Genomic DNA, 19961 nt, shown 5'->3' with positions numbered 1-19961 from the left:
AAAAAAAAAACAAATTTCGTGAAACAAAATAAAAACAGAACAGGTCCAAAAATTAAGCGGGTGTAGCTGTTTGTAAGCGGGCAACACTTTTACGGAATGAACTGTCATTTTATTCCATCTACAAAAAATACAGATTAATTGTAACATTATGGTTAATACAATAAACAATTTAATTATCCACCTAAGTGGAAAAAGAAATGTGTTTCGCCAACCAATAGCTAACTATATCTATTGCAATATGGTACCGCTGCATTTCAGATTGAAATAGAAATCTAGCACAATCGTAGACACATGAGACTAAAGGGATCTCATGCCGGCCGATATAAAATTAAATACAGCTATTTTGAAGTCTTTTCCTCGCTTTGTAAAGTTAGTTACCGTATTACATGTACTCTCTTCTAGAGTTTATTAGTTAATGAATTTTCCTGCAACGTACTTTTACTGTGAATTTATTGTGATGTTTCTTTTTTGCCACATTCAAATTCGAAAAAAAAAAGAAAATTTTTTTGTTCTTGTTTTTGTGTTTCACGCCTGTCCGTAACAGATGTCAGTGCTTTATGTCACAAAGTTGACACTGCACCCTGAGACATAAGTTGACAAGTTGCATGTGCCTGTAATTTCACCAGCACCCGTACCCTTGAAAACCGGAACGCGGTAATGCTCACATTAATGCTTCGCGGTGGAAATAGGTAAATTGGCAAGACTGCCCTAAACGAACTCTTTCACAAGGAGCTCTACTGTTACATATTCTAAATCTAAAGACGTTTTAATCAACAATAATTTATAAAGAAAAATAAATAAGTTTATAAAATTATCCTTAAAGCATTTTTTAATTGTTGTATTATTTACTGTTAAGACTACTTCACATTGTATTGAGCTAAATCACTTTCGCATAGTAGTTATGAAATCCCTAATAGTTCGTTTTTAGACCATTTCACTTGTAGCGATTAGTCAGGTATACTCTGGCCTAGATAACCCACGATAATATTTACGCATTCTCTTCCTAAAGAGAAATAACACTGCCGATTTCTTCGTGTGTTTTGCAAACAAAATTCATCTAATCTTGCTATACATTATTTACAACTTACTAATCTAATCGCAAATATATTACTAATCTTGGTAGTTCCTATGTGGTATTAGTAACTGTAGAGCTCCTTGTGAAAGAGTTCGGCCAGGAGTGTATGTTAGTAATATGAGCATTGCTGCGTTCCGGATTTGATAGGTCAGATTGCTTGTGAATTTGCAGGCACACGGGAATTGTCAACTTATGTATCAGGCAGTGGCAGTACCTCTCAGATCTTTGCGATTTAAAGCTCTGAGTGGCATTGCAACTAATTTATGAACAAGCGTGTCGGTTACCACCAGGTGCACGACTTGTTCGTGCCGTCACTTGATATCATAAAGAAAAATATTACAACCACCTATATTTCGTTTCAATCCATTTTGAACAAAAACTAAACAAACAAGTCACTGACCCGACATGGACGTTTCAGCGATGGCCAATTATGCCAACTAATGGTAATGCCAATACAAATCGATTAATTAATTGAATGAATCGATTTGTGCAACTGAGTCATACTAGCGCTTTTCCTTACATAACCTGTAGAAGCATATTTAAAATTTCCGAAATCTTAATTTTAAATCCTCCTTCAAACCCTAACAATTAGATACTCGTTCGATTGCGATTGAAATATTCCATTTACTAATCGATTATAAAAACTTTAATTGAATGAACCGACTGTTTCTTTTCGTATAGCACTATGTCACCATAGTCATAGTTGTATAGTTGAAAATTAACATCACTTTTGGACTATCATTTTTCAAATGCGATTTAACGATGCTATGAAAATGAATGTTGTTGGAAAAGATTTTCACTTGATATCTTATCATATCAAGTGAAAATCTTCGAAATATACGTGAAAGTGTCACTCATTCGATTTATGGAGTGATTGTTTTAGAATTTTAACCAAACAGCTTTGTTTACTTTTTGTTCAAAACGGATTGTAACAGACTATACTTCCACCGTTATAAGTCTTTTAATGCAATTTATGGTTACTGGATTTATGAAATAAATGCTGATAATGTGCTATGATATTTCTGATAAGATATTTATTTATATAAAAAAAAAAAATTTTTACTCACATCATGACCTATATCCATGTTTATATTTTTGTCACAACGTAACACAATCACATGTTAATTGCAACTAAAGTATTTATACTAACTAAATGTGTTTTGTTTGCTTGTGACATCACATGGATTGATATTACAGATATGCGCGGCTGTCAAATGATCATCATAATATTTGTAAATAATTTTATAACAAATAGAACGACTATTACGCAGGTCGGTGCAAAGACACCTTGAGAATGCAATCGGATGTTATATATTTTCTTTGTGACAGTAAGATGCTTAAATTGTGTTACAAATATTAGATTGTAAACTTTTAAAGGATAATATTGATTTTTATTGAATATGTTGTTTTACTAAGATTTATTTATACGAGTTTGTTATAATTATTCCAGCGATAAAAGCCGAAAAACGAAATACAACAAACACTTAGCCTCGATCTGATGTTCAGTTGATAGAGCTTGGCATACAGACGCAGGTTTGATTCCTGTCAGATCGAAGGAATATTTGTGTTCTATCTTCTATCGAGTCGACATGTGTAATCACTGTCGGATGACTCGACCAACTTATACGAATAACATATAACTAATATTCGATTCACAGTCCGTGAGAAATATTTTTGTGGCCTACATTTATTTATCTCGTGAGTCTGGGTGTAATTTGTCTATGTGTGTGTCACATGGCACCCGCGTCTCAGGGTTTCCCTAGTGCGGGGCTATGAGTGTGTATGTTAAAAGAATTCCTCAGATATCTGTGATTTAAAGTTCTTAGTGGTACTGCAACTGTTATGGACAGGCACTCATCACTTAGTATTAGAAAAAAAGATACACGACTAGGTCGCTTGATATTATAAAAAAAAATTCGGTTAATTAAGTACTTAGTAAAGTACTTACTAAGTTACTAAGTAAGTTACTAAGTTACTTACTAAGTTACTTGGTAAGTTACTTATTAAGTTACATGGTAAGTTAGTAAGTTATTTAATATCAAAAATAGAATCTTACTTCGTTTGTGCGTACCGTCTTCACAATACTGTTTACTTAATTAAGGCAATCTGAAAATATAATATATATACAGAGATGCAGTGAACCATACTGAATCACATGTCCGCATATTAGGGTCGGCTATTTTGAGCGCCCTTGACATGAGTCGCATTACGACAGACAGATGGATCGCTCTATTACCTATACATAGATATGATATATTGTTTGTTGTTTCATGTTTTTATTCATTATGATCAATTGTACCAGGCCGTATGTATTACACATCGACCTTTAGAAAAAGACGATCGCTAGATTTCGGCATCGTAGAGCGTTGTCTCTGTCACTCGTACCTGTATGATATTTTGTTGGACGTTGGCCGAAACGGTGCTCTACAAATCCTATAGCTGATTATGGTGTATAGTATTTTTGGAAAGCTCCTGAGATAATATTTACGGCCTGAAATTTTTTTTTTTTATATGTATAATAGACACACGCTTGGCCACAATCTCACCTGATGTTAAGCGACGATGTGACCGACGATGGGACGCGTTTGCCTAAAAAATGCCTATTCACTCTAGCCTTGAATAGCCCCAAATTGTACTTTTCGGGAAATACAGATGCCGGTAGAGCATTCCATTCCTTTGCCGTACGCATCAGAAAGGAGGAAGCAAAGCGCTTAGTGCGAATAGGTGGAATATCAACGACATAAGAATGGAGTGCTCCGGACCTTCTAGTCGACCGAAGGAGGAACGGTGAGGGCGGAACCAAATTGAAAAGTTCCTGCGCACACTCCCCGAAATGTATCCGATAGAAAACCGACAAGCAGGCTACTTTTCTGCGATGATCGAGATTTTGGAGCTTCGACTCCACAAGAGGATTATTGTTAATAAGTCTCTTTGCTTTACGCTAATTATAATTGGGTTAATCAACTTGTTTACCAACAGTCGGCTTTACCTAATAACTTTATTCACAAAATTTAAAATAAAACATTTTTTTTAATTGTCTTTGATCAAGACCAAAAAGAGTTATTTTTTGTATGTATGTTACGCGATAAGTCCGTCATTTGTGAACCGATTTTGATGATTCTTTTTTTTTGACAGTGGGAGGTTGGAAAAAGGGTATGTAGTACAATACCCATTTACATTTGAAGACAATGTTCCACCTCTAAGGGTAGCAAACTAGGAGATGAATTCGGTTTGGCGTACATTCCGGTAATCAATTTCAATAAAACTTTTGAGGTGGGTTTTTTTAGTAGTCTGTACTGTGATTATCATCGTATATTTTTGTTTTGTTATAAAACAAAACAAAACACTATGACTAATAACAATCTAGTCTTTTTATTGTGTCATCGCATTAATCATACACCTGACATGTTTTTATGATATTATTGATATTATTTACATAAGCTAAGTAGTGTAGTGGACCCAGTACTCACCCGTGTGCTGTTCCTTCAGTGATTTTTACTTTATCACTATATGATTCTCCAATTTTAACCCTGTATGTTCGGTTATTAAGGTAACTTTTACACCAATCTAATAAAGGACCACGCACACCAGTATCACTTAATTTGTTTAGTAAAGTTTCATGTCTTAAGGTATCAAATGCTTTACTTTAGAATAAACGCTAACAGAATATGTTTCCTAGTATTCAAGTGCTCATTTATATCATCTGTGAATCTCGATAGTAAGAGTGTAGTACTCTTTTTTGGTTGAAATCCATATTGTGTTCCTAAAAGTATATTATTTCTACTATAGAAGTCATGGATTTGCTCGCTGAAATATTTTTCAATCTCCTTATCTATACTTGGTAACATAGTTATCGGATGCTATTTAGAACAGTCATTGGAGGAATAAGCATGATTAGACCTATACAGAAAGGTGTATAGCTCATCCGGGTATATACCTGATTTTAAGCTGACATTTATAAGAGTTGCTATGGCTACGCGGATTTTATCCACAATCAATTTAATATCGAAAGCACGTATCCCATCTATACCTGGACTCTTTTTGGTGTTCAAATTTACTATGATTTTGTATATTTTTTCTCCAGTAGCTTGTCTACAGAGCATAGATACATTTTGGGGGTTTCTAAATAGAGTTTCGTTTAAAAGATTTTTATTACAGTTTGGTAATATAGCCCTAGCATTGTTTTGAAATTCGTGAGCAGATTTATTAGCTACTATTTTTTCTTCAGTACCAAATGCTTTTAATATTATATTGTCGATAGAGTTCGCAATTTTACCTGAAATACGATTTAACAAAGTCCACATTTTTTGTGGATTACCTTTTAACCTATGAATTTCCTTATTATAATATTTGTTTATGTTATTTTCCATTAGTTTGTGAGTTTTATTCCGTTGCTTTTTGTAATTATTATTATTATTAATAGAGTACTATTAATCATATTTTTAGGTTCTTTTATCCACTCATAGAAAAGTTCGTCTGTTCGCGCGCATTCATGCTCTATCGTTTTCGAAATCCATGGCTCTCTGCTGCGCTTCGAGGACTCTGCAACTATGTTCGGCTTTTTTATAACATTCGTTTATGTTTCTATTTATAAATTCGTATATTTTATTAGGCCAGACCAAATGATTTGTTTTATTCCAAACAACTTTAGACATTTCCGCTTGTAATAGTTTTAGATTATATTTTTAGAGTACTTGGGAATAGCCCTGGTCTGCGATGTGCGAAGAACTGACATTACTGTCATTCTGTGGTCCGCTAGTACTGTGCACAGCGCGGCCGAGTATACGTCTTGTACTTGGGATCTCATGAAAATTTGATCGATACATCATTTTGTCAGTATATCTTTTTGAGTTAACTTACTTTTCATTGTGACAACTCGAGTATAATCTGATATCCCGCTCACAAGACCCCGGCCGTGTAATATGTTGACGTATGATTTAGTTACAGAGTTGATGTTTCGTAAATCTATATTCATATCACCCAGAAGAATAAGATCATTCTTTTTGTTTGTGTTTAGTGTGTGGCTTAGCTCATTAATGAATGCAATTGGATTTGTTCTTGGGGTTTTATATACAGCGCACACATACATGGCGTAATTTGTGCTAGTTACGATTTTTCCAGTTAGACATTCAAAGTTTAAAGTAGTAGTTTTTTTAGCGTAAAATTTATGTTTACTTAGTAGGTATATGATTATTCCACCACCTTTCTGCTTTTTTCTAAGCTTCGTGTGCATCGTATACCCCTCCAAGTTATATAAAGAACCGATTGTGTTATGGATGTTAACTTCGATAAATACAATCACATCAATTTGGTTTATAGAATTCGCAATATAATTTTCTAATTTACTAAATTTTCTAGTTATTGACTGTATGTTGACATGTATGAAAGTGAATGTGTTTGTATTGTGTTTCATTGAAGAGATATAATGATTTAAATATATACAGTTAAAAATTCTTTTATATTACTGTTAGTATCAGTATCCATCGATTATTATGTTAATATCCATCGATTAGTAGGTTAAATGTGCGTGAGATTTTGAATATCCTTTTAACATCTAATGAAATGTTCTTTTTCTGCCTTTCTGGCTAGGACGTTTCCGTCCTTGGACCATACGAATTTAAACATATTTGTGTCCTTCAGCTGTTCCTTCGCGTGTCTAAGTAGTTGTTTGTTAAACGGTGTTAGTGCATCTCGTACGTATACTGTTTCAGCCGCCATTTTCTCTTCGGCCTCAGGTACAACCATTGAGACAGTGATACGGATATTGCGTCCATTACTAATCCACAGTCTTTTTGCGTTTTGGTGCGCGATTTTAATCAGAATTGGTCCCGACAACCCTTTCTTTGCTGATAGGCGTTTACAAAGCTTTATCTCACTGTAATCTCTTTTTAAAAGTGTACTTTTTTGACAATTTCTTCTTTTTTATTTGAGTAGCAGATTCTAATTTAGTAGCAGTAGAGCTTATGAAAGAGTTCGTCCAGGAAAGTACTGCCACCTTATCTATTTCTGCCGCCATGCAGTAATTGGTGCATTATTGCGTTCCGGTTTGAAGGATAAGGATGCTGGTGAAATTACAGGCACATGAGACTTGTCAACTTATGTCTCAGGGTGACGGGCGCAGTGGCAGTGCCCCTAAGATCTTTGCGATTTAAAGTTCTGAGTGGCACTGTAACTGTTACGGAAAGGCGCGTGGCTTACCATCAGGCCCACGACATGTGTGTCCCGTCACTTGATAGTATAAAAAAAAAGTGTGGTAGTAAGGGCTGTGTACATATCTCTAGATTTGGTGTTGGGAGGTATAGTTTGTAATTGATGCAGTCACTTTTGAAGGATTTTACGTAAGAATTTTTTATTCGAATCACTGATTTCTTAGTCCATAATCGTAGTATTTTGCGTTATAGTGTATTACACACGGTGACTGTTAGCAGCAATGCAAACGTTTTACGAACGCGCAATTGCATCGCTACAGTCGCTTTTATTAAATAATTATGTACGAAAAATCATATAGGCTTATGTACATTATGTTGTTTTGTTAATTGTAAATTTAATAGTGAAATAAATTAGTTCATTAATTTAAAACGTGTATCGCGTTTGTATCGCGTTTGCATCGCGCATGGATCGCTGCTTAAAAACGCGTGCGTGTGTAAATGTAGACGATTAGCGACTAAATCGTTGCTGCATCGCGTTTGTATAGCGTTGGAATCGCTGCTTAAAGTCGCGCGCATGTGTAAAGGTAGACAATTAGAGACTGCATCGCGTTTGCATCACAGCTAAAGGTCGCCGTCTGTAACCGCTCTTATTGTCTATGATCTATATAAAATCATTGGTTATTGTATAAATGCAGCGAGTCGTATAATAAATATAAAAATTAACTATTTCGGTATGAACCACTTGTATTAATAATATAAAAAAAAACTGTCCTCAAAAGTTGTTGCTTATTGGCTTTTTAGATTTCCACGGGATCCTCTTATTAGATTCTGACTTCTTGGTCACAATAGAAATGTTACGGACACCCTTTGTACATTTTATATTTTCTTTTCTGGTGGTGATTTGTTGATTACACGTATTGTGTCAAGTGAAAGAAAGTAGTAAAAGTCGACTTTTATTCACGGAAAATAATTAGTAATTTGTGATAGTCGAAACCCAGAACAGCATGAGGGACCACCTCGAGAGTATAACCCTTTGAAACAAAAGAAGAATTTTCAGAATCGGTACGCAATTGATGGAGAAATTGGTGAATACACGGGCATGTCTGTAAAATCGATTTTCATGGGATACTCTCATTAGATTCTGACATGGTGACAATGGGACCACTACGAAAGTGCACTCTTTCAAACAAAGAATTTTCAAAATCGGTCCACAATTGATGAAGATAGGTTATCTATCAATAGTCCGAAATGACATTTTCTAGAAATAACGTTTGGTCAAAATGTCATAACCTCGAAAGTAATTTTGAGAGGAAAATGTTTTTTCTTTTAAACCTAACTTAACCTAACCTAACCGAACCTAATCGTATCTTTGCGACAAACATTCAACACATCCTGAAAGAACAACGGTTTCAGTATAATACGGTTTTCGGTGTAATGAAAATTCGAACAAACGTTATTTCGGACAAAACATTACCACGAAGGTTATATCTCAAAACATACATACAGCCGAACGTATAACCTCCTTTTTTTAAGTTGGTTAAATAGCAGCGATATGTCTTTTGTAGTACAAGGCTGTTAACAATCTCTTAAAATACGAAAAACGGAATCGTTACGAGCACAAAATTCTTTTGTGTGTCGATAAATCCCTTGATAACGGATTTTGGGGTAACAAATGTCACATTCCGACCGTATCGTCTGCGTAGCGACATTTTCCTTACTGAATGTTCCGGAAAATACAATGACACAAATCGAGTTCTCAGTGGAGTTGCAATTAATATTCGGTTCTTATTCGGTATTCGGATCATTCGGCCTATTTTTTGCTATTAGTTCGAATGCCCAATTCCTAAAAACAGGAGGAAGAAATAAAAAAAAACAATAAATTATTATATAATTTTTGTGAGTGTTAACACAAAATACGTACTAACTTACTTTTATAAGAGATCAAAAAAAGGTGATATATCAAACAAAAACTGTCACTCTCGCCTTGAAAAGGTCCAAGTTATAACGTTCCCTAAGTCTGCTGGCAGGGAATTCCACTCCATAACCATTCGCCATATAAATGTGGAAGCATAACGCTTCGAGCGAATCTTTGAAATATCCACAACATAGGGGTGGAACACAGGTCTACGCCTAGCCCCGTGGTGATGGAAAGGCGAAAGCGGATTTAAATCGTGTAATTCCATCGCACACTCTCCGTGACACATCCTGTAAAATACCTATAAGCAGGCAACTTTACGGCGGTGTTCAAGGCTCTGCAGCTTCACCTCCACTAATTCCGAGTCACCTATAAGCCTCTTGATACGGTTGTCAATTGAATCCAAAGTGGCCAGTTGGTATGTAGCAGAGCCATCCTAAAGGTGGCAGCAGTACTCCATGCACGACCGGACTTGTGCTTGGTACAGCTGAAGCAACTGTCCCGGTAATGCCTCGTCCTGGAAAGGATGCCGAGCTTCCTTGCTGCATTTTTGGCCATGAATTCAATGCATCTGCCAAAGTTCAAATCGGACGACAGGTCCATTCCAAGTAGCTGGAAACAGTGGGCTATCGGTATGGACATATCACGAAAAGTCGGAGTCAGCTCAAAGGGACTCCGTTTTGTGGAGAATAGACACGTCTGCGTTTTTGTAGCGTTAAATTTGACAAGATTGGCGTCGCCCCAATAGGAGACTGCCTTGAGCGTCAAATCCAAACGGCTAACCATGGACTCTCGACAAGACTGGATTTCCTCTCCACTGACCCTTGCATTTGTCAAGTACCTATATACAACTGTGCTGTCATCAGCATACGCAAAGGTACATGGAATTAACATATCATTGATATGCAGAAGAAAGGGAGTTGCAGACAGTACGGACCCCTGAGGAACTCCGGTCTGTCGCCATATGTTCGGAAGAGTAGCCTTCTAAGACCACTCGAATCGAACATTCGCTCAAGAAACCCAATCCGAGATGCAAAGGCCAGTGGGAAGTCCATAAGAGGGAAGCTTACTTAGAAAGTTTGCATGCCAGACCCTGTCAAAGGTTTAAGAAATGTCCAAAGACACTGCAAGCGCTTCGCCTTGCTTTTCTATAGCCTCGCCCCATTTGTGACAGGCATACACAAGAAGATCCCCAGTAGATCGCCCTCGTCGGAATCCGTGAACCTCCCTTCCGGTCGCTAACCGGCAAGGGGAGCATTCCGGGATTTTTCGTTGGTTGGCGGGGCAACTTTTCACGGATGGCTTTCCCGCTACTTGGACCCCCAACTTCCCACTGTCGGCCATCGGTGCACCGTGGTTAGGATCCCGCTAGCCTCCAGAACCAAGTGCTCAGTGTGATAGTACAAGCAGCTACAACTCGTCATCAGATGCAATGCAACTGTTCAATAGGTACGGTAAACTCTTTCATAAGAAGTTCTACTGCTACTAAATAGTGCATTCAATCAGGCCGAATAGTTTGGCCGAATATTCGGCAATTCAGTCACGCTCGTGGCCGAATATTCTATTCGCTGCAATCCTAGTTCTTAGATTCTCGCGAATGCCATTACAATAGTATTTTTTTTTTGTATTTGCGAAAGGTTGTCAGCTTGAGATCCACGATGTTCAGTTTACATCCTTGAAGCTAAAAGAGGCGGAGTTATAAGTTTGAAACATTTGTGACGGTCTGTATGTCTGTCTTGTAGCATTATCGTAACTCAAAATGGATGGAGTGATCCCAAAGCAGTTCTTTTTTTATTTGAAGGTTAATTTAGTTCGGATGATTCCTAGCAATGTTTCAGGAACATCTGTTTAAAGAACTTCCGATAGAAATAAAGAATTGCAATAAATTATTATAGGTAAGCTTACAATTAGGTAACATACCAGTGCATGTATGCTGAGGGTTAATTAAAAGGTTCCACAGATAATTATTTACAATGATGGAAACATGCTATAAAGTAAAGTAAAGCCGACTTGAAAGAAAAACGTAATAAATATAAATAACGAAATTAAATAGTAGTGTTTGGCAATGGGACGTACGTGGGTTGGAAATTATATTCAATATTCGCTGTAGTCAACTTACAGTAACTTGCTCTGTAAACAATATTTAAAATTTTATCTTAATGTCAGTGTAAATACTACTTTAAAGCGTGAAACACACTGAGAGCAGATGTGAATCGGGCACGAGTCGGGTCTAATTCCGTGTATTTACGACAACACAGTGTACGACAACACACCTAGTGTACGACAACACACCTAGTGTACGACAACACACCGAGTGTACGACAACACAACGAGTGTACGACAACACACCGAGTGTACGACAACAAACGATTGTCTTCTTCTTCTTCTTGTCCTTATCTCACAATGCATCAAGTGTACGATATTTAAATGGTATGACATATAGTCGACCTTATAAATACACGGAATTAGACCCGCCGCGGTCCAGACGACTCATGCCCCCACTCTGTGTGTTTGACGCCTTTACATTTTATAAGTTCTACATGAAATTTAATTCTTAATGTTCATATCGAGTTTTTTAAGTTTTTACGATTGTTGCGCATAGGAAGTTAAACCATATTTTCGGGTCTAAATCACTTATGTTTGTTTCTTGAAATAAACCAACGTTTCTGGCCCTTTTACAGGTTCAATGTTTATAGTTATAAAGGGCCAGATACGTGAGTACCAGAGTAAAGTTAGAAAAGTTTTTTCCCAAATTGGTCCTACCGGGAATTGAACCCAGGACTTTCTCGTGTGCGCTCATAGTGCAAACTGTTGTGTGTGTGAAGTTGTCAAGTAAGAGTAAACTAGTATAATTACGGTTAATTATTAATGGGCTTATACCTCAATAGAAAAATAGTTTATTTGCTATTTATTTACTATTTTGTTTTTACAAATCCGGATAAGGTTTGAGGGAAAGGGCAAAGGAACTTAGTGACCGAGTCGTTCTATAGGCATTTGGCGAAGAGGTCCTGGATTCGACATACCGGCAAAATCAATCTAGGTAACAAAAACATTTTCGGTCTGGATGTGTTAGATTGCGGCTTCGAAGTAATTTCGGTACTTTGGCACTCAAAATACCGGGAATAACCTAGTTTAAAACCAGGTGATAGGTAAAAAAAGCTTATGAAAAGAAGAAGAGGCCATGTTTGCAAAAATATCTACGCTTACATCTGAAATATAGAGGTATATACATAGGTACTCATTTATAAACAAACTATTGAATTGTTATTAAAAAAAAAGGTAAACTCACCTTTATCGTAAAAGCCCACGTTAGAAAGCGGAAAAATCCAAAATAAAACACAAAAGTACACTTCAAAACAAAAACATGGTAACCGTACACCAAGAACCGTAACCACAAGAACCGATACTGTTTTCTGTTATAAGTAAAAATAACTTCTTAAAAGAAAACTGGCCGAATAACGTAAACATTGGAATAGCATGTCTGATTCGTGGGACAACGCGGTTTGAACTGGCTAAATTTAACACTTGATGATACAGCTGTGAAGCTGGTGAGGAGGGGTGTGGCGATGCGCGGGGAGATGTTGAATGGTATTGCATACCTTCTGGCATGTAATCACGAGTAGGGGTACTCCATATCTTCATGGAGACGTCATAGAAAACAGCCAAGAAGAAAGAGTTCGTCCAGATACTGCAACCTTAACTATTTCTGCCGCCAAATAGTTAATTATCACATTACTGCATTCTGGTTTAGAAAGCTAAGGATGCTGGTGACATTACAGGGACATGGGACTTGTCAACTTATATCCTAGGCGCTCCCCCAAGTCCCAAGCGCTTCCCCAATTCCCATGTATATGCCTATAATTTCACCAACACCTCTACCCTAAAAAACTGGAAAGGTAATATGGCAGTAGTTCTCTAGACGTACCTTTCACAAGTAGCACTACTGTTAACTTTATTAATTTTTGGAGTACACTGATAAGCGAAACGCCTGTCCATAACAGTTGCACTGTCATGGACAGGCGTGTCGCTTATCACCAGGCGTACGACTTTTTCGTCCCGTCACTTCGTATCATAAAAAAAACTCATTGAAACCAATTAAATGAGCCCTAACATTTGTACTGTAAGGAGCCGGGTAGTCTGCAAGCTGTCCTGGTCATATCGGGAATCGAACCCAAAATCATTGGACCACCGAGATCTAGACCATTGCGCGCAGTGTCGGTGATACACATTTCTATTTCCATAGCTAATAAGACAGACAATCTGCAATCTGCCGCGGCGTCACTGGAAAGAAATTATGGTATTAGTGGTCTCTGCATAATAAGCCATACGTATCAGAGTCCCGGTTAATGTTAGACATTGATGAAGCGATTGGCCGATATAACGCTGAGCAGACATGCAAGTGGTCCATCGGAAATCTTAATTTATTTATAAGTACAGTCAAATGCATTAATATGTATTCACATCGAGAAACTAACAAACGGTTTTCGTGCATAGTAATAAATAAAAATTAAAAAACATGTGTTTTCGGAATAGTTTTATATATTATAATATATAGTTATCGTAATTTGAATTAAAGTCAAATTTCGATAAATTTCCTCTGAGATTTTTATGTATACAATAAAATAAAACAAGTAAAATAAAATGTTTCTTTATTTAGGTATACACCCATTAATAAATTTAACCTTACTCATTACATTACATTACATAACAATTAAATTGAATTTTATTAACCGAATATTATTATTAATGAAGTAAATAATTAAGAATTACATTAAATTTAATTTACATTACAAATAATAGCATATATCGAGTTCTTAGGTTTTCGCGATTGTTACACATAGGAAATGAAACTATTTTTTCGGATTTAAATCGCGTATATTTGTTTTTTCAAACAAACGAACGTTTCCGGCCCTGTACAGGTCCCATGGTCACGGTTGACTGAGGTGGACAGTCATCAACCAGTTGTGTCTAATATTAACAACCATCCTATTTTTTCACTATAGTAACAAAAGTTATTAATTAAATAGCTTATTTTTAATTTTACAAAGCAACATTCCAATATACGCTATATTACGTTTTACAAATTATTTTATTGAATGAATTTTTATTAAATTTATTATTAATTAATAATAGAAATTAGAATAAATTAAAACATATTAATTAGTACTGCAGTCTTATGTCTGTTTGGGATTTTTCATCAGAGGAAATACTGGATCCCAAACTGGTGGTACGGAGAAACAATTTCTGTTGAAATTAAGATGTTTTTTAATTTCAATGGCCTCTCGCAGCATTCTGGGTAGATAACGGACTTCTTTTGCAAAGACCTGGGGTTTATCAAACTTCGTTGCATGTGTAGGTTTATCCATGACATGCTCGCAGACTGCAGACTTGTTTACGCGATATGTTTGACATCGGCTATATGTTCTTTGACGCGGGTACAAATATTTCGCTTCGATTGTCCAATATAAGAGAGACCGCACTCACAGTCTTTGTAAACTCCTGCATCCTGTAAGGGGATGTTACATTTCACGGATCTCAGGAACTGACAAATCTTCCTCAGGGGCTTGAAAAAGGTCTCGATAGATGCACGCCTGAGGACTCTTCCGATGTTGTCTGTAACACCTCCCACGTAAGGTAAAATGGCAGGTCTTCGCTCGACTGTTTATTTATTTATTTATTTATTAAACTTTATTGACCACAATACAAAGGGTACAAAAGGCGGACTTAATGCTAAAAGCATTCTCTACCAGTCAACCTCTGAGAAAAACGAAATTCACGAACGCGGTAAATAAACAGAATATTACGGTTATATTAAAATAAATGAAACAAATTCATAATGATATATATAACAAACTAACCTAATACCTTACTTAATAATATAATACATACACTTACATACATACAAATATACTATACATATACAAAATACTTACAATAACAGAATATGATGATGATTATTGCTGTGACAAACAATTTAGAAGATGCTCATGAACATTATTTTTAAAAGAAAATATATTAGGAGACCGTCTGATGGCGTCCGGTAGAGCGTTCCAGAGCCGTATCGAGTGGAGAGTAAAAGAATCTGACATGAAGCCAGATTGAAAGAGAGGTACAGAGAGTGATAGTGAATTCATGGAACGAAGTGGGAGGTCATGAGAGTCACAGAGATACTGAAATTTACATTTCAAGTATTCTGGATAGTGGGGATTGAAAAGAACGGAGTACAACGTACAGAGAATTCTTTTCTGTCTGCGTTGACGAATAGGGAGCCATTTAAGTTGAGACCTAAAAGAAGAAACATGATCAAATTTCCGAAGGCAGAAAATGAAACGAATAGCATTATTGAGCAGGCGGTCCAACTTGTCTAATAGATTTTCGTTGAGATCAGGATAACAGACATCAGCATAATCAATGAGTGGGAATATAAGGGAGGTGACGAGCAGGGTCTTAGTACTAATGGGAAGAAAATGTCGAAAGCGGTTTAGAAAACGTAAAGAAGAAGTAACCCTACGACTAACCTCGGACACCTGTAAGGTCCAGCTTAGTGAGGAGTCAATGTAAAGACCAAGGTTTTTTACACTACAACTGAATGGAACAGACGAGTTCTCATAAACTACTTGAATGAGCGAAGTATGGTCAATCTTGGATATCTGTTTAGATCCACCTAAAATAATTGCTTGACACTTGAAAGGATTAACAGATATCCCAAAATTAGTTGACCACGCACTAACACATTGTAAATCGCTGTTAATGTCAGAAATCCTCGGCAGATGCCTGCGCGTAAATCTGCAAGTCATCAGCATAAAAGTGGTAAGAGCAGCTAAGTGAGAAAGAAAGAAAATTAATAAAAAGTGAAAATAAAAGCGGTGACAAGATTCCACCCTGCGGAACACCAACTGCCAAAACACGCCAATCGGAGACTTTAGGACCCACGCGAACAGCTTGTTGACGATCACGAAGGTAGGACGAGAAGCAGTCTAGTGATAATGGGGAGAAGTTAAGCGACTTCAGGATGGCAAGCAGAATGTCGTGGTCTACCATGTTAAAAGCGTTGGAAAAGTCGACGAGAACTATAGCAGTTGATGACAGACTGTTGGTGGTTTCACACGGGGCCTGCAGCATTGGCGTGGAATCTTTAACATATTCGCATGTAGGACTTGCTTTATATGCTGAAGTTGCCAGATGATTATTGTCGCAGATACCATGTGCTCTCTGAAACAAAGATTTGCCCACGATAGCTAACTGGCTAGGATGGTGATGGGAATTACGATTGAGATACCTATCTACCTATCTGTATGGGTTTTCTTTCGAAATACAGTATAGCTTAAAGTGTTATTAGGATTTCTTTTAATTAAAACATCTAAGAAAGCTAAAGTACCACAATTCTCTTGTTCCATAGTATTTATACACATATTATATTGGATCTTAATACTAAAAGAATTGAGATGGTCCAAGAAAGAAGGTATGCTACCTTTAGGTAATATTGTGAAAGTATCATCAACCTACCGTTTGAAAATCTTCGGCATAGCCGGGGCCATGAATAAAACTCGCTCATCGAAGTATTCCATGAAAATATCGGCAACAACGAGAGATACCGGAGAGCCCATCGCTATACCGTCGATTTCCATCATCTCAATGTGCTATAGTCCGCCTCTATCGCTCTAAATAGAAAGAAAGAAAGAAATGTAATTCATCATCGTCTTTCAATTTTGCGGTAAGTATATGCTCTAGGTATTTAAAGCTCGATACATTACTTAGTACGGTGCCATTCAATGTGACAGGCGGCATGTTGTCCGGTCCTCTGCCATACTTAAACACCATTAGTACAGTCTTTTTAACATTATAGTTGAGGCCATGTGATGCAGCACATCGTTCACAGATCGAAACCAATATCTGTAGTCCAGTGATAGAGGGGCTCAGCAAATCCATGTCGTCTGCATAGCTCAGGTTATTCGCGCAAACGCCGGCTACATGATATCCGACAACAGTTCTGCTGGGCTCGTCCACCAGGTTATTGACGTACAGATTAAACAAAACTGGCGAGGTCAGTCCACCTTGCCTAACCCCACAATTCAGTCTATATGGATCAGAGTTTGAGTCTCCCCACCTAACGCTATTGACTTGGTTACCGTATCTCAACAGACAGGCTATATGTGTCTGTACGTCCGGTTTTAACACTTTTTCTCATAATAAATCGTAGTTAATTGTATCAAAAGCGCGACTTAAATCTAGGAAGCACGCGTAGACAGAAAATTTTCTTTTTTTAAAATGTTTTACGGTATTTTTGAGACAAAAATGTAGCGATGTCTGGATGGAACCCAATTTCAATAATTGTAACCAATAAGTACAGAACCCTTCAAAATTACAATATCTTCTTCACTCGTGGTTAATTTAAAAAGGAATGCGGAACTGCGGTCCACTTTTATGAATGAAAGCGTGTATAGCTTCTGTTTTATGTGTGTACTTTCTTAATTGTTACTCAACCGCGGCAGCTATAAATGAGATGTTACGGTTTTCCTTCTTACGACTACCCGGATTCTTAAAACTGTTCTACAATATGAGCGCTATACAATCCACTTAAAATTGATGAACTTGAACTTTCATATCGAGTTCTTAGGTGAAATGTAACATCCCCTTACAGTATGCAGCAGTTTACAAACTTGACTGTGAGTGCGGTCTCTCTTATATTGGACAAACAAAGCGAAGTATTTGTACCCGCGTCAAAGAACATATAGCTGATGTCAAACACCGTCGCGTAAACAAGTCTGCAATCTGCGAGCATGTCATGGATAAACCTACACATTCAATGAAGTTTGGCAAACCCCAGGTCTTTGCAAAAGAAGTCCGTTATCTACCCAGGATGCTGCGAGAGGCCATTGAAATTAAAAAACATCCTAATTTCAACAGGGAAGATGGTTTCTCCGTACCACCAATTTGGGATCCAGTATTTCCTCTAATGAAAAATCCCAAACAGACATAAGACTGCAGTACTAATTAATATGTTTTAGTTTATTCTAATTTCTATTAATAATTAATAATAAATTAAACTTAATAAAAATTCATTCAATAAAATAATTTGTAAAACTTAATGTAGCGTAAATTGGAATGTTTTCTTTGTAAAATTAAAAATAAGGTATTTAATTAATAACTATAATGAAAAAATAGGGTGATTTGCATTAATAATAGACATAACTGGTTGAAGACTTTACCACATTAGTCAACCGTGACCATGGGACTTGTAAAGGGCCCGAAACGTCGGTTTGTTTGAAAAAACAAATATACGCGATTTAAATCCGGAAAAACAGTTTCATTTCCTATATTGAACTTTCATGCCAATTTCTGTGGTGACAACTAATATATCAAACCATTTTACGGGCTGACCACATCGCAAGCGTCGCGGGGTGAACCTGGATGAGACGCAGGACCGTAAGGAGTGGCACAAAAACTTGGAGGCCTATACCCAGCAATGGATGAAATCAGCCACTGCACCCGTCACCTTGAGACATAAGTTGATAAATCCTATGTGTGGAATACACTATGACTCACGTTACTGCTTGGCGGCAGAAATAGGTAAGGTGGCGGTACTTCCCTAGACGAAGTCTTTCACAAGAAGCGCTACTGCTACTAACTCTATTTGTCCACATTCATCGTTTAAACATTTATTCTAATCTCAGCTCAGTTGATAAAGAGCAGTGGCTCCAGCTTGGCAACACTCGCTGGACATGCACTATTCATCGCTGCTTTTCAAAAATAGTGGCCTAATCCAAAATTGGACCTTTTATGATGTATTACTGATATTTATACGGAAAATACTAAATTTTATTGTGATTTAGATCACAAGCTTTTTATTGGTTAAAATAATCACATGACAATATTGGGATGATCTACGATTCGTCAATTTTGGGCCGCAGCTGCGTCTCAGTTTGTTTAAGCCACCTTCCTGATGAGTAAGGATATTGGTTCAGAACTAAGAAGAGCTCCTTAGTGATGATGAGTATGCGAAAATAATAGTAATAATAAATAACGCACACACTCAACGTAGCCCCGCACTAAGGAAACCCTGTATCGCGGGTGCCATGGACACACATATAGACAACCACAAATTACACCCAAACTCACGAGAGAAAATAAATGTAGGCCATACAAATATTTCTCCCGGCCCGGGAATCGAATCTGGCAGCTAAAAATCGTGGTAGGAAATCATGATTTTAATAAATAAATTTCTAGTATTATAGATCAATATAAAACCGAAATAACAGAAAGGGTCATTACCATGAATTTTTCTTATTCAAGTACGCAGACGCTAAAAGCAAAAGCTGTATAACAAACCTTAAGTATAAAGTTTTTGAATATCAACCCCAATCTTATTATTTATAGAAGCGTAAACGTCGCCCCTAAATGAATTTGTAACTTTGTGAAGACGACTGTCAAAAACAACCAGTTCATTTTCATTCTTTGAATTAAACGTTTTCTTAAATAAAGTTGCCTATCAGAAATCACCTAAATTGATAATACCGCCCCTTGTACTACGGCTTTTTTTATATATTAATTTGTGTGTTCCATTTTGGTGTGCAATAATAAAAATTAAGTATAGTAAATTTATTGTATGTATGTATTTGTATAGTAAATTTATTACAATTTTTCATAAATAAATACTATACTTTTTAACATTTTCCAATTTACTGTGACGCCATTGTAAGTACCTATGTAATTATTTTTAAACTTATGTCTCAAAGACACTGTAGTAGATTTTGCGTCTAAATTGTCCTTACTGCACGTTTTTGCAGGACATAAACTCTATAATCAAGTGGTATAATAGGAA

Source organism: Hyposmocoma kahamanoa, unplaced genomic scaffold (assembly GCF_003589595.1).
Source record: "Hyposmocoma kahamanoa isolate Upper Pololo Valley unplaced genomic scaffold, ASM358959v1 224, whole genome shotgun sequence".
NCBI classification, from domain to species: Eukaryota; Metazoa; Arthropoda; class Insecta; order Lepidoptera; family Cosmopterigidae; genus Hyposmocoma; species Hyposmocoma kahamanoa.
The sequence above is the reverse complement of the archived record's forward strand: the minus strand, read 5'-3'. Positions refer to the sequence as shown.